Here is a 15,595-nt window from a genome sequence, read left to right as displayed (position 1 = left end):
ACCGTTCTCAGATTTTTGGCACATCGTTCTCTCCCTATAACTAGTCAATACTATCAGACTATGCTCGAGTTAGTATACCTGTAGGAACTTGATTAACCCTATCTAAGTCAACAAAGTGTCATCTATCCTGGATACATAACCATAGTAATAGGGCTACTTATATAACTTCGCATACAAACATCCTACTCTTTTGAAAAGAGTTTGTTGTTAAATTTTAGTTTAGAAAAGGTTTTCGAAACCTTATTTTCTTATTTGTGCTCTGATACCACCTGTGGCAGAACCACCTAATCTAATACCTCCTAGGAGTTCTCGTCTTCTATTAGACACTAAGCACCCAAGGGAGGACACCAAATTACACGGTTTCGTTGGGCACACCCCAGGGGAGAACCCGAAAATCCACATTTTTGCCATCAGGATCACAAATGAGAGAATAAAGCTTACATCATTCTTAACCATTTCTTACATCACTTGTAGTACAACATCAGAGTATAATATTTATTAGTATAACAGCGGAATGTAATCATATTACCAAAGTTATGAATAATTTATTGTAACAGCGTAATATAAACATGTGATCAGAATTACAGCGAAAATAAATAGATATTCATGGCATGATAAAGGATTAGTATATAAGTTATGACAATAATTATAAATCTTTCATTTATAAAAATATTTGGTGAGAGTTGTAAATAAACTACGATCGTGGCGTAAAGGAATCCTCGTTGAGCCCACCAGGAGGTATCCACACACAAGGATCAGCTCTAGCATCCACCTATCACCTGCAACAGGGGGAATAAAACCCTGAGTACTCAATTGTACTCAGCAAGACTTACCCGACAGGAGGAAAGAAAAAGACTCCAAGGATATGTAAGGCTATCTGACTTATGGGTTTATTGCATCTGCAAGAAGCATTACTAAATGTGCGTCCTTATATTCAATTTTTATTAGCAATGCATTGGTTCATTAACTAATCATTCTATGTAAGCACCTATACTACTTTCAAGTAGGTGGTAAGTAATCAGATTTTCTTTTCTTTCTATCTTTCATCTTTCAGTTCTTACTACGGTGCTAGACACGAAACAAGCCGTACCGGATTGCCCGGCGATTCACGAATCAATGCCTCCAGCTAGGTACCCCAAAAACACACGCCCCACTTGTACCCAAGGCACAAGCAAGACCAACACATCACTCTTCTATCCCGGGTGTCTAGGTCCTCGTCCAAACTAGGACTCCAAGCCCCCGCCCCTGAGTCCCGGACTCAGTGCAGTGCAAAACCTCCTCCACCAAAATAAAACCCTAACAGTCGGTCCGGAAAGAGCCGGATCCACGACAAGAGAGCAACAAGTCTTCTAAGCGCCCATACCCAAGTATGTGCTCAGGATAATAAGTCTGTGACTTGCCTCGATGGCTTATGCAACGATCGGTCCTTAACTGACCAGACAGGGAAAACAGTGTAACCAAGCCATGCCCTGCGTCCACGGCGACACAACCTCTTACACCCACCAATACCCAAACCATAGCCCTGCCTGATCACCATTTTTCCTTTCCACCATTTATATTTTCCAAGTGATAATAATACAATAATATATTTCCTATCTCTCGCGAGTGACCGGTAATCACTCGACTTCTACCGGAGACCTGTAGCATAGCATTCTACACGATCCTGTCAAACCAGTAAGACTCATAGGATAAAGATATATTTGCAAGTGGGTTTCATTTAACTCCTTAAAACTTAATGCACAATTATAATTTAAACTGTAGAAAAGTAGGGGTTATGCACTGGGGCTTGCCTGGGTAAGAGATATTAAAAAGTTAGTATCAGCATCTAAATAGAAAGCCCATTGTATCATCTCCTAGAGAGAATACCATTACACCATCTTCGGATTCCCAATCATCCTTCGATCGATCCGTTGACCCATCATCATACCTATATGATATGCATTGATGTAAATGTATAGATGTAAATAATCAACGACAGCCGAAATGCTTAGAAACCCGATCACGCCTCACAAACTAACGAGCTTGCTCTAACGATGACCATATTTAGGCTACATATACACGTTTTGGATAAGGCGTATTTTCCAACAATTATTTTAGTTATATAAACCTAAGTTGTTTCTTTATCCTATTCCATCAATTTAATCTTTATTCGCAATAGGACATCATTATCTAATTAGCAAACTAATTATTCTAGAGCTATAAAAATTATAGTGAGTACCTAATATTGCTAGGAGCCTACTGTAAAAATTTCAGATTTAATACTATTATCAATTTATCACAATAATTCCTACAAGTTCTCCTTTTAACAACATTAAGCATTTTAAATAATTAGAGCAACCCTAAAAACATACCGAGTCTATGTGAATAAAATACACTACTAGGTAGATCATGATTTTAGAAACTAAATAAAACTAGTTTCACTATTTTATGATTTTTATTTGATTTATTATGGATTTACAAACTTTAGCCATTTTAAATAATTAATAAAACTAGCAGGAAGCGAAAAACGCACCACGGCCGCATTAGGCCTAGCCGGTCAAGACCGGCCAGCCCAATGCGAAACCCAGGCCGTGGCGGCAAAGGTGGCCCAGCACGTGGATGATGGCCCTAGCCGGCCCAGCAGCGCAGTAAGGCACGGCGGCCCAGGCGGTAGACGGCTCAGGCAGGGACACGCGCGCGCGGCCCAGCGGAGACCGGTGGCCCATAGACGCGCGGCCCAGGCGCGGCGCGGCGGTGGCCCAGCAGCCAAGAGCGGCCCGGTTCAGCAGTAGGCAGGCCTAGGTGGGTTGGCACAAGGCCGGCCTAGCGCTGGAATGGGGCGCAGGCGGGGCGTAGGTGGCGCGCAGGCTGATATTCGACGTGGTTGGGCTAGACGCGCAAGCCGTGGCCCAACAGGCCGTGTAGTATTTTTAATGTATTCCGGGATTATTTCCCTACAAGAAAACGACCACAAATTAGGTGTGATGCAGGGATGACGTCAACAAGCTAGCACGCACAGCCAGCCGCTAGCTTACTCTGCTTGCTTGCACGAGCATGGTGTCTCGCCGCTCATAGTGCGTCTGCGCGCGGTGAAGAGGAGGCAAGGCAGAGCAGGAAGGAGCGGCGATGGCTGACCAAGGGCGCGTGCTCGTGGTGCACCTTGACAGCGACTGTGGCCACCGTGGGGAAAAGGGAAGGCAGCACGGCGGGCACGGGAGGAGCAGCGCTGAGAGGAAAAATGGAGGGCAGCGCTACAGAGCGGGAGCAGCACTTCTCCATGGATTCGATCATGGCGACGACGGCGCAACGCAAGTAGAGGGAGGCGAGCAGGGATGGGAGTGAGAAGTTGGTCTAGCTCGGCTTGGCCTTAACACATGAACGCAGGGCAGACAACAAAGGCAGACACGACAAGCAACAGAGACCTGAAAAGCAGACATGTGAGAGAGAGAGCGAGGAGCCGTGCGGTTTATCATCAATTTCATAGACGCGACATGGGATAGAACCATGTGTAGGCAAGGTGACGCAACAAGCAGGCAACCAGCGCAACCAGGACGGACAAACCCATGCGCACGCATACGTTACACACGACCACAACCAGGACAGAAGCACATCTGATAAACTCTTGCCGTCCTATCACCCAGCGAACCTCAGACATTAGAAGTAATGGCGATAAAGCCTTCCGAGCTGCCACCATGTACTTGGGGATCTCCAAATCTATATTCAGATATTCTCCATTCCAGTAGCTCCGGTCCTCTACACTAGTTTCTTCTTCACCATAGGACCACTGCCCGCCGGTGCTCGGAGATGGGGAAAACGACAGTGATGCGGTGCATGGCGGGGCATTGGAGGCTCGGCGCGCTCATGCGAAGCAGGGAGCACCGAGAGAGGTAAAATGCAAAGCGAGCAGCGGCCTGGCATGCTCAAGAAACAGAAGAGAGAAGGCCGCAATAGCTCGGATGTGATCGCCAGCTTGTGAGGTAGAGGGAATAGTGGAGCAAGAGGCAGACCAAACAAGCAAAGTCGAGCACGACCAGACAAGTAAGGCAGAGCACTGACGCCTGACCACGAGCAGTAGAAAAAGAAAGAGCACTGATGCCTCCTCCACGGTAGTAGAAAAAGAAAGAGAGGGAAATGGTATGAGGGAATAAGGAGACAGACAGACACATGCCACATCAGACAAGCAGAGGCAGCACTTAACACGGTTAGGTGAATCGAACAGCCAAGGATGACCAGGAAGGGAAAACAGCGGCTCTGTCATTTTCTTCATCAACAAGGCGTGGCAGGACATCCTGGCCCAACGTGGCCGGCAGAGTTAGGCCAGGCAGCGATGCATCCCATCATCACTGCGACCGAGGCCACGTTTATGTGCAATCCTGAGAGAAATTTTAAGCGAACCAGTACATGGCAGTAGCAACCAGCAGAGGCAGACGAGCGGAGAAAAGAAAAGGCAAGCAAGAGAGGAGCAGTTGGTCAACTTTCACAGTCTTACGGAGAGGACAGATAGGGACGTGTTACAGCTGCACTAGCACCATAGTTACACATAGAAGTACGTTTGCCCCCCCCTTTCTTTTTTTATTATTTGTTTTAGAGTTATAGTCATAACGTATATATACCTATATATATAACGGTTTACTAATTTAGACAATTTGCAACGTCTAGGCATAGGAAATTTTCAACAAAGCTTAAATTTAAATTTGATTCAAAAGCTATATATATGTATATCGTTCTATTTATCATTGGATTTTTATTTTATTTATAAAGGTTGCTTTTCATGCTTACTCTAATAGAACAAACCGTTCGCTATTCCTAAATATCTTTATGCACTGGGTAATTTAACTTGGGCATTGATTCGAGTTCACGAACTAAGTCACACAGGATTCGCTCGTCATGTCGAGTACGTTTTAAATAAAAAAAATCTGAGAAACTTGTTTCGTAAATTTTTACTTAGGCCTAAATCACGGTGCTAAGCGAGATCGTAACACCAGGGGTGTTACAACATACATCTCAAACAACTAAAACACTTGAAACATATGCTTGCAACATGCATATGACATTTAAAACACCCACATGAAACACTAGAACATACGTCTTAAACACCTAAAACACTTGAAACGCAACCTCGTCAACGGCCATGGCATACCTATTAGGAAACTGCGGACAGTAAGCTCGGGTCAGGGGGGCCATCCTACACCTCTACCGTAGGCCTATGTACCATGTCCACACCATAGTGTAGGACAGCAGCGACGTGGCAAGGAAGATTAGCGAGGAGGACAGGGAGCGGACGGTGACCACCCTTATGCAGGCGCTGGAGTAGCTCGAGGAGCACGACGGTGTTCAGCTTGCCATCAGACATAGGGCGCATTTGGTCAGGCTCCCGCCAGCTCTAGCTCCCACACTGTAGCACGCAGGAGCTGGAGCCGAAGGAGCCAAAAAACGAGCTTCTTCGACTCCGGCGCTGTCAGTGAGAGAGGAAAGGAGGAGAGAGAAAATTAGCTCTGGTGAACAGTGTTGCTACAGGAGATGAACAGGGGAGGAATCAGAGGAGCCAGAGCCGCTTGGAGCCCAGCCAAATGGGCTCATAGTCAGGATTTTTGTCTAACTTCCTGCAGCTCAGCTTCTGAGCTAGCTTCCTGCAGCTCTTCTTCACCTTCTGCATAAATAGACGTTAAAGTTAGTGCATTTGCCAAACGCATATACACTGAACAAACATTTTTGAAATGGACAAGTTTATGTTTACCTCCACAAAAGTCACAAGAATGCCTAGCCCCAACCCTCTAGACTCATGAAGCCGGTACGCTGCTTCATTGGACAGCCTCGACAATTATGTCGCCTGGGTATAGAAACGCAGTTGAACAGTTTTAGTACACATACTTAATACCAAATGGATAACAAATTGTACCATTCAAGTATCTTACCACGCATCTTTGTAGCGGGGCTCTCTGTAGCTGTGTGTCCTCTCTAGTGGCAACGTCGTACACATCTTCGATCACATCTTCCTTTGAGTCCTCGTCAATCGCTTCCTCAGTGTACGGGGGCTTGATATGTGTCCTCGTAGACCTGTGAAGCCAGCGTAGGTACTCATCGAAGGTGTGCTGATCATGTGGAGGACCCGCATGGACCAGCTACCATTCCCTAGTCTCCCATAAGTGGATGTGCGCGTTGTGTGTCACGCGCCAATCCTTGGACTTGTACCTCTTCCTACGGTCATACTTGCAATAAAATGATGTTTGTTGTACCACACACACCTCTAAATTGTAGCTCTGTTATTAATCGATAACTCACTCGTGCAATCCTTGGTTGGTGGAGTAAAGTGGTGGTGGGCAGCCTGTCATTCTTCCAAACTATCTACAGACCCTGATGGGAAAGTGAATCTCGACCACGTAGAAGAAAATAAGAGGGACGTTGCAGCAATACTTGTCTAACTCGTCCCTAGTGACAGGACTGAGATAGTACTGAAGCTCCGGAGCATCCCAAGGACACCAATGCACCTGAAATTTTGTAATTGAGTTAGGTTGTGATATAGTGTAGATCAAACAAGACACAGGTATGATAGTAAAGAGAGCGTAACCTGGTGCTGTGTCAGGACGTCGAGACCGTCCGTGTACTCCCTGTACTTGCGCCTCGTATTCCCTCTAACTAACTCTGATTCCATCCAGATAAACAGAGCTGTAGGGAGTGTATCCTACCCATTCCATTGTTGCATTGAACACGATAATGAATTAGCCATTAATAAACTCATCATATGTAACCATATCGAAGAATATAATGAACCAAAGTACTTACTGATAAACCAGTACTAAGTGGCCTCCCAACGGGCCATCGTTCCCAACACCAAACCTAGAGTAGGTACGAGCAACCCCCAAGGTTCGCGTACACTAAGGTGCGACGGCAGGCAACGCATAGCTGTCGATACGTCCATGCTAGGACTGTGCTATCCTAGCTGTACACCGCTATGTTCTCCCACGGCTAGCGTAGTATGTCAAGAAAGATCCAGCTGATGGTATTGCCCGAGGCGTCTAGGAAGAGGAAAGCACCAAGAAAGTACCAGAGCCAAACTCGAGCTAACCTATCGATCTGAGCCTCCTCAGCCTGTGGGTCCAAGTAATCAAAGCACTCAGTGATCCAAGACGACGAAACACTAGAAGTTTTCCTAAAATTTACCAAACAAAATGAGACCCGATGGCTGTAGGAAAGCAATGCAAGTATTAAATAAGCTTCAATTTCTTACTTATTTTTCTTGGAAGCCTCATCATCCGGTGGAAGAAAGCTAGTAAACTGAGCCACCAACTCCCTCTAGTGATCATTGTCAACTATCCCTGTCACTGGAAGTCTAAAAGGTCCTAATGGCTACAGGGGGGGTGAATAGCCTAATAAAAATTACTACAACAACACTTAGCAAAAAGGTTAGACAATTATGAGGCGAAGCAAGTGTTGTGCTAGCCTACTCAAAATGCAAGCCACCTACCACAATTCTAGTTTAGATAGTATCTATTCACACAATAGCTTTGACTCCAACCTACGTTAGTGTGCTCTCAAAGGCTAACTAAAGAGCCACACCAACCAAGCAAACAAGCTCTCACAACTAGCTACACTAAAGAGCTTGACAACTAGTTTGCGGTAATATAAAGATAGTGATCAAGAAGGTTATACCACCGTGTCGATGAATGATCCAATCAATCACAAGGATGAATAACAATGAAGACCAATCACCTCATAATCAAATGATGAACACAATGATTTTTACTGAGGTTCACTTGCTTATCGGCAAACTAGTCCTTGTTGTGGTGATTCACTCAATAGGAGGTTCACACGCCAAACCCTCAATAGGGTGCCGCACAACCAACACAAGATGAGGATCACACAAGCCATGAGCAATCCACTAGAGTACCTTTTGGCTCTCCGCTAGGGAAAGGTCAAGAACCCCTCACAATCACCATGATCAGAGCCGGAGACAATCACCACCCTCCGCTCGACGATCCTCGCTGCTCCAAGCCATCTAGGTGGCGGCAACCACCAAGATGAAAGGGTCGAGATGGCAACTAGAGGGGGGTGAATAGTCCTTTTTAAAACTTAATCATGTTGGCTAACCGAAACAAGTATGGAATTAAAACTATCGGTCTAGCCAAGACTACACCCCTCTATCTATGTTCACTAGCACCTTGCAAAGATACTAATCAAACAACAAAGGTGCCGGGCTAGCTAGAGCTCTCCTAACTAATTCTAGAAGCAAGGTCACACAAACCTATGCCACTAGTACTTTAAGCAACAAGGGAGCTCCTACACATGCTAGTAAGCAAAAGCACAAAACCAACTAAGCTCACTAGCAATGCTCAAAAACAAGGCAACCAATGCCAAATTAGAGAGCGCAATTACTTAGCTACACAAACTAAGCAATGTGACTAACAAGGTTACACAAACCAAATTAGCCATGCAAGGGAGCTACTTCTATGCTACACAAGCAAGAAGGTAACTAGCAAGCTACACAAGCTAACCAATTACAAAAGCAACAACACAAGCTCAATGTATATGAAAGTAATTGCAAGCTTGTGTAACGGGGATGCAAACCAATGGGAAGAACAAGGTTGACACAATGATTTTTCTCCCAAGGTTCACGTGTTTGCCAACACGCTAGTCCCCGTTGTGTCGACCGCTCACGTGGTGGTTCGGTGGCTAATTTGCATCACCCACCAAGCCCGCACGTCGGGCGCCGCAAGAAACTACCTCAGAAGTGAGGGTAGCTTAATGACACGCTTTACTAAAGTTGCTCTTCGCGGCTCCCGTGGGGCGAGCACAATGCCCCTCACAAAGCACTTCTCCGGAGCGCCGCACAAGCTTCTTGTGGGCTTCGACGGAGACCACCACCAAGCCATCTAGGAGGTGGCAACCTCCAAGAGTAACAAGCACCACCGGCTTGCAACTCGATCACCTAGTGCCACTCGATGCAACCTCATGATGCAATCGCACTAGAATCGCTCACTCACACAATCGGATGATCACTATCAAGTATGTGTGAGATAGAGGGCTCCTAAGCACTCTCAAGCATGGACACAAAGTCCCCTGAGGTGCTCAGCACCAGCCATGGCCGAAGGCCACTCCTATTTATAGCCCCAAGGGCTAAACTAGTCGTTACCCCTTCATTGGGCAAAAGTCGGGCCGACCGGACGCTCCGATCAGGTTGACCGGATGCTGGACCTCAGCGTCCAGTCGCCTAATGACAGCCACGTGTCACCTGCATTCAATGGCATTCTTTCGACCTCAACAGTCATCTTCTGACCAGATGCAGCAGCTTCAACTGACCGGACGCTGGACCCTCAGCGTCCGGTCGTTTACAGTAAGGTACCGACCCCGACCGGACGTGTCCGGCCGAACGTGATTGGATGCAGCCCCAGTGTCCGGTCACTCTCCAGTGACACTGCTTCATCCGACAATAGGACCAGACACTGCCTCCAATGTCCGGTCACTTTCAGAGCTAGCGTCTGGTCAACTGCCCGATGCTGCACGCTGACTGCCACCACTGACTGGACGCTGAGCCTCAGTGTCTGGTCACTGCGTGACCAGAGTCCGGTCCACTCTGTGGGACCTTTCTCATCTCCGTTTCTTCACCAAGTTGATCCACATCAACTCCAACTTCATCTCCTTTATAAATGTGCCAACACTACCAAGTGTACACCACCATGTGTATGTGTGTTAGCTTTTCACAATCATTTCCCAAAGGGTTAGCCACTCAACTTGCCACGCCACTCAATCCTAGCGATGATGCAAAGTTAGATCACTCGAGTGGCACTAGATGACCAATATGCAAACAAGTTTGCCCCTCTTGATAGTACGGCCATCTATCCTAAACCCGGTCATAAACTTCTCTACACACCTATGACCGGTGAAATGAAATGCCCTAGGTTATACCTTTGCCTTGTGCATTCCATTCCATCTCCTCTAAAGTCGATGCAACACATGCACCAACACGATCAACAATGACATGATCCACTTCATATCATCACATGATCATATTGGTTCATCGATCTTGACTTCACTTGCTTTTTACCATTGCCTTCGTCCATCGGCGTCAAGTCTTGCTCAAGCTTCACCGCCACGCGGTCCATCACTCCAAAGCCTCCGACTTGCCCTTCACGCTTACAACCGGTCCATCAAGCCAAGTCTTGTCTTGATCTTCTCCACCTTTGATCACATGACTCAATGTCATGTCTCATGTGCAATGAGCTCCTTCATCATCACATGTGTGAGCTTTGCAAAATCTCCAAGCCATTTTCACCTTCATAGCATATGTTGCTCACACACATGTACCTATGGACTAATTACCTGTGTATCTCACATAAACACCATTAGTCCACCTAGGTTGTCACCCAATTACCAAAACCACACAAGGACCTTTCATAAGAGTAACAAGCGAATCCCACAGTGAAACATGAACACCAAGTGCCTCTAGATACAAACACTCAAGCCATGCACTTGGATTCTCTCCCAATCTCACAAAGATGATGAATCTATGATAGAGATGAGTGGGAGGGCTTTGGCTAAGCTCACAAGGTTGCTATGTCAATGCAAATGGCCAAAGGTTTTGAGCTTCAACTGGCCATGGGGCGTAAATAGAAGCCCCCATGAAATAGAACCATTGTACCCCTTCATTGGACACAGCGCGGGGTGACCGGATGCTCTGGTCTAATCGACCGAACGCTGGCCCTCAGCGTCCGGTCACATGATACACGCCATGTATCCCCTCTCTTTGAATGATGTTCACCCGATCTCAACGGTCATCTATTGATCGGACGCAGCGCACAAACTGACCGGACACTTATCCTCCAGCGTCCGGTCGTTTCCAAAAAGGTTCTAGAAACAAATTCCTTCGACCGGACGTGTTCGGTCAGTCTAAGACCCAGCGTCCGGTCGATAACCGACGCTGGCGTCTACGCTGCCACACTTGACCAGACACGTCGGTCCCTCTAAGACCAGCGTCCGGTCACTCAGTGACCAGCAAGACTAACTCCTTTTCACCTCTAACTCCTTCACCCTTGCTCAAATGTGCCAACCATCAAGTGTATCACCTTGTGCACATGTGTTAGCATATTTTCACAAACATTTTCAAGGATGTTAGCATTCCACTATATCCTAAATGCATATGCAATGAGTTAGAGCATCTAGTGGCACTTTGACAACCGCATTTCGATACGAGTTTCACCCCTCTTAATAGTATGGCTATCAAACCGAAATGTGATCATACTCTCTAAGTGTCTTGATCACCAAAACAAAATAGCTCTTATAATTTACCGTTGCCTTGAGCTTTTTGTTTTTCTCTTTCTTCTTTCCAAGTCCAAGCACTTGATCATCACCATGGCATCATCATCATCATGTTATGATATTCATTTGCTTCACTACTTGGAGTGTGCTACCTATTCTCATGATCACTTGATAAACTAGGTTAGCACTTAGGGTTTCATCAATTCACTAAAACTAAACTAGAGCTTTCAATCTCCCCCTTTTTGGTAATTGATGATAACCCTTTCACAAAGATATGAATTGAATTTCAATTGAATCCATGTTGCTTGTCCAAGCATATTTACTATGTGTAAAAGGATATGGACAAATTTTATGAACTCCATATGGTAGCAATTGCTCCCCCTACATATGTGCTAAGAGTTTGGATAGTAGCTTGCACATATGCTTAGATAGGAAATGTAGGAGACAATGTCTACCAAATGATGCTAAGGTATAAAAGATGGACCTTTGAAGCGTGATACCAATCGGAGTGCACCAATATACCATCCTTAGCATCATGGTTAGCTTGATACCACTTGGAAACAACACTTGGAAATGAAATCACTAGATAATCTATGCATGCTAGATTTTCATTTCATCATTCAAACCTACAACTAGCATACACCACACAAGCATGAATATTGAAATTTAAAACTTGTGCCATGCAAGCAAACATATGAAATGCACATTCAAATGCATCATACAAGTTCATGAGCTTGCTCCCCCTACTTGTGTGCTCAAAATTTTAATTGATCTCTTTCCTTTGTCATATCTCTCCCCTTATGTCAAGTTCTCCCCCTATCACTTGTATCTTTATTTCTCTCCTCTTTGTGTTGTCTTTTCACTATCTTTGTGCACTATTTCTCCCCCTTTGTTATCAATGACCACAAAGGTTTAAAATATAGATAGGTTGAGATTATCAATGTCAATCAATGGGGTGAGGATCATTTTCCCAAATTTAGTCCAATCTAGATCATTTGCTAAAGATATTTAACTCGGTTTGATCCAAGGACAAGCTTTTTCACACCTCCAAATAAGGGTTATCTTGTACCATGTTGAGTTAAACACTTAGAGCTCATTTTCTAAACTAAACACTAGGTTTACAAGCCCACAAATATGTCATATGCTACCACTAGATCAAGTCAAGCATAGAAGCAATAGTGGTACCATACAATCATCAAAATCATTTGATTTTCATGAATGAGCCTATTAAAATTGAGAGATGACTAGATGCACTAATCATGTCCTTAGCAAGGGTGTATGCCATGTCAATCAAGTTTTACCTTGGATTGCTCGAAGGAGAGGCATGTCATATAAGTGGGGGTGTATCAACACATATTTGAGAAATCCAATATGTTCAACTCATTCCTTAGCTTGCAAAACCTTTTCTCATCCAATGGCTTGGTGAATATATCAGCAAGTTGATCTTCGATGCCTACACTCTCAATGCAAATATCCCCTTTTTGTTGGTGATCTCTTATGAAATGGTGGCGGACATCAATGTGCTTTGTTCTTGCATGTTGAACCGGATTGTTGGTCAACTTGATTGCACTCTTATTGTCACATAGCAATGGCACTTTCTTGAACTTGATTCCAAAATCACTCAAAGTGGCCTTCATCCAAAGTACTTATGCACAACAACTACCAGCGGATATGTATTTGGCTTCGGTGGTTGATAATGCAACACTATTTTGCTTCTTTGATGACCATGAAACAAGTGATCTTCCTAACAATTGACATGTGCCCAAGGTGCTCTTTCTTTCAACCTTGCATCCCGCATAATCTGAGTCGGAGTAACCAACTAGCTCAAACTTTGCTCCTTTGGGATACCACAAACCAACATTTGGTGTATGCTTCAAGTACTTCAATATTCTCTTTGTACCCTTCAAATGACTTTCTCTTGGTGAGGTTTGAAATCTTGCACACATGCATACACTAAACATGACATCCGGCATTGGTGCGGTCACATAGAGTAGACTTCCAATCATAGACTGGTACAATTTTTGATCCACCATATTGCCACTTGCATCACTATCCAAGTTGCCATTTGTTCTCATTGGTGTACTAATAGCTTTGCTATCACTCATGCCAAACTTCTTGATCATGTCCCTGATATACTTGCCTTGACTCACAAATGTACCATTCTTCAATTGCTTTATTTGAAGACCAAGGAAGTAACTCAACTCTCCAATCATGGACATCTCAAACTCACTAGCCATCATCTTTCCAAACTCATCACAAAAGTCTTGATTTATTGATCCAAATATGATGTCATCAACATAGATTTGCAACATAAATAAATCTTTTCCAATCTTCTTGATGAAAAGAGTGGTGTCAACCTTGCCCATCATGAACCCTTTAGAGAGTAGGAAGTCCCTTAATCTCTCATACCATGCTCTAGGTGCTTGCTTCAAGCCATACAATGCCTTCTTCAACTTGTACACATGGTCGAGCTTCTTGTCATCTTCAAAACTGGGAGGTTGCTCAACATATACTTCTTCATTGATGTAGCCATTGAGAAATGCACTCTTAACATCTATTTGATAGAGCTTGATATTGTGGGCACAAGCATAGGCTAGCAAGATTCTAATTGCTTCCAATCTAACAACTGGGGCATATGTTTCTCCAAAGTCAAGACCTTCAACTTGTGTATAGCCTTGTGCTACTAATCTTGCTTTGTTCCTTACTACTATCCTATCTTGATCTTGCTTGTTTCTAAAGACCCATTTGGTTCCAATCACATTATGTCCCTTTGGTCTCTCTACTAATTCTCATACTTGATTTCTTGTGAAGTTATTCAATTCTTCATGCATAGCATTTACCCAATCAATATCCTTCAATGCTTCATCTATCTTCTTTGGTTTAATGGATGACACAAATGAGAAATGCTAACAAAATGAAGCCAATCTTGATCTAGTTTGCACACCTCTAGAAATATCACCAATGATAGTGTCCAATGGATGATCCCTTGCAACATTGGTTGGTTGAAGGATTGGAACTTGATTGCTTGCACTTGCTTGATCATTAGGTTGAGATAATGTACTAGCCACTTGGTCTTGTTCATTATCATGAGAGCTTGCTTGAGTTGTATCATCTTGCACTTTTGAGTTAGAGAGCACTTGCACTTGATCATCTTCATCATCATTCACTTGTCTAGGCCTCAATTCACCAATATCCATGTTCTTCATGGCATTTGAAAGTTGAATGCCTCTAACATCTTCTAAGTTCTCATTCTCTACTTGTGAACCCTTGGTTTCATCAAATTCAACATCATGAACTTCCTCAAGAGTACCACTATCCAAATTCCAAACTCCGTATGCTTTGCTTGTAGTGGAATAACCAAGTAGGAATCCTTCATCATATTTTTTGTCAAACTTGCCCAATCTAGTGCCTTTCTTCAAGATATAGCATTTGCAACCAAAGACCCGAAAATATGCAATGTTGGGCTTTCTATCATTCAAGAGCTCATATGGTGTCTTCTCTTTTAATGGGTAACAATAGAGGCCGTTGCTACAATAGCAAGCCGTATTGATAGCTTCGGCCCAAAAAGATTGACTCACATTGTACTCACTAAGCATATACCTTGCCATATCAATTATGTTTTATTCTTCCTCTCAACAAGGCCATTTGATTGTGGAGTGTACTTGGCCGAGAATTGATGTCTAATTCCAAATTCATCACACAACTCATCAATTCTAGTGTTCTTGAACTCACTAGCATTGTCACTTCTAACTCTCTTGATGGTTGTTTCAGACTTATTTGTGAATGCCCTTCACAAATGATTTGAATGTTGTAAACACATCACTTTTATCGACTAGAAAGAATACCTATGTGTATCTAGTGTAATCATCCACTATCACAAAGCCATATTTGTTACCACCGATGCTAGTGTATTGTGTTGGCCCAAACAAATCCATGTGCAATAACTCAAATACTTTACTAGTGCTCATCATGCTTTTCTTAGGATTGGTGTTTCCAACTTGTTTTCCGGCTTGACAAGAGCTACAAAGCTTATCTTTTTCAAACACAACATCTTTCAAGCCTCTAACCAAGTCATGCTTAACCAATCTATTCAATTGTTTTATTCCAATATGACCAGGCCTTCTATGCCATAACCAACCCATGCTAGACGTAGTGAACAAGCATGTAGATAATCTAGCTTCACTAGCATTGAAATCAACCAAGTATAGATTCTCATATCTAAAGCCTTTGAAGATCAAGTTAGAGCCATCTACACTTATGATCTCTACATCATCTACCCCAAATATACATTTGAATCCAAGATCACACAATTGAGCCATGGATAGCAAATTGAAGTTCAAGCTCTCTACTAGCAACACATTGG

This window comes from Miscanthus floridulus, chromosome 1, assembly GCF_019320115.1.
Source record: "Miscanthus floridulus cultivar M001 chromosome 1, ASM1932011v1, whole genome shotgun sequence".
Classification (NCBI taxonomy): Eukaryota; Viridiplantae; Streptophyta; class Magnoliopsida; order Poales; family Poaceae; genus Miscanthus; species Miscanthus floridulus.
The sequence above is the reverse complement of the archived record's forward strand: the minus strand, read 5'-3'. Positions refer to the sequence as shown.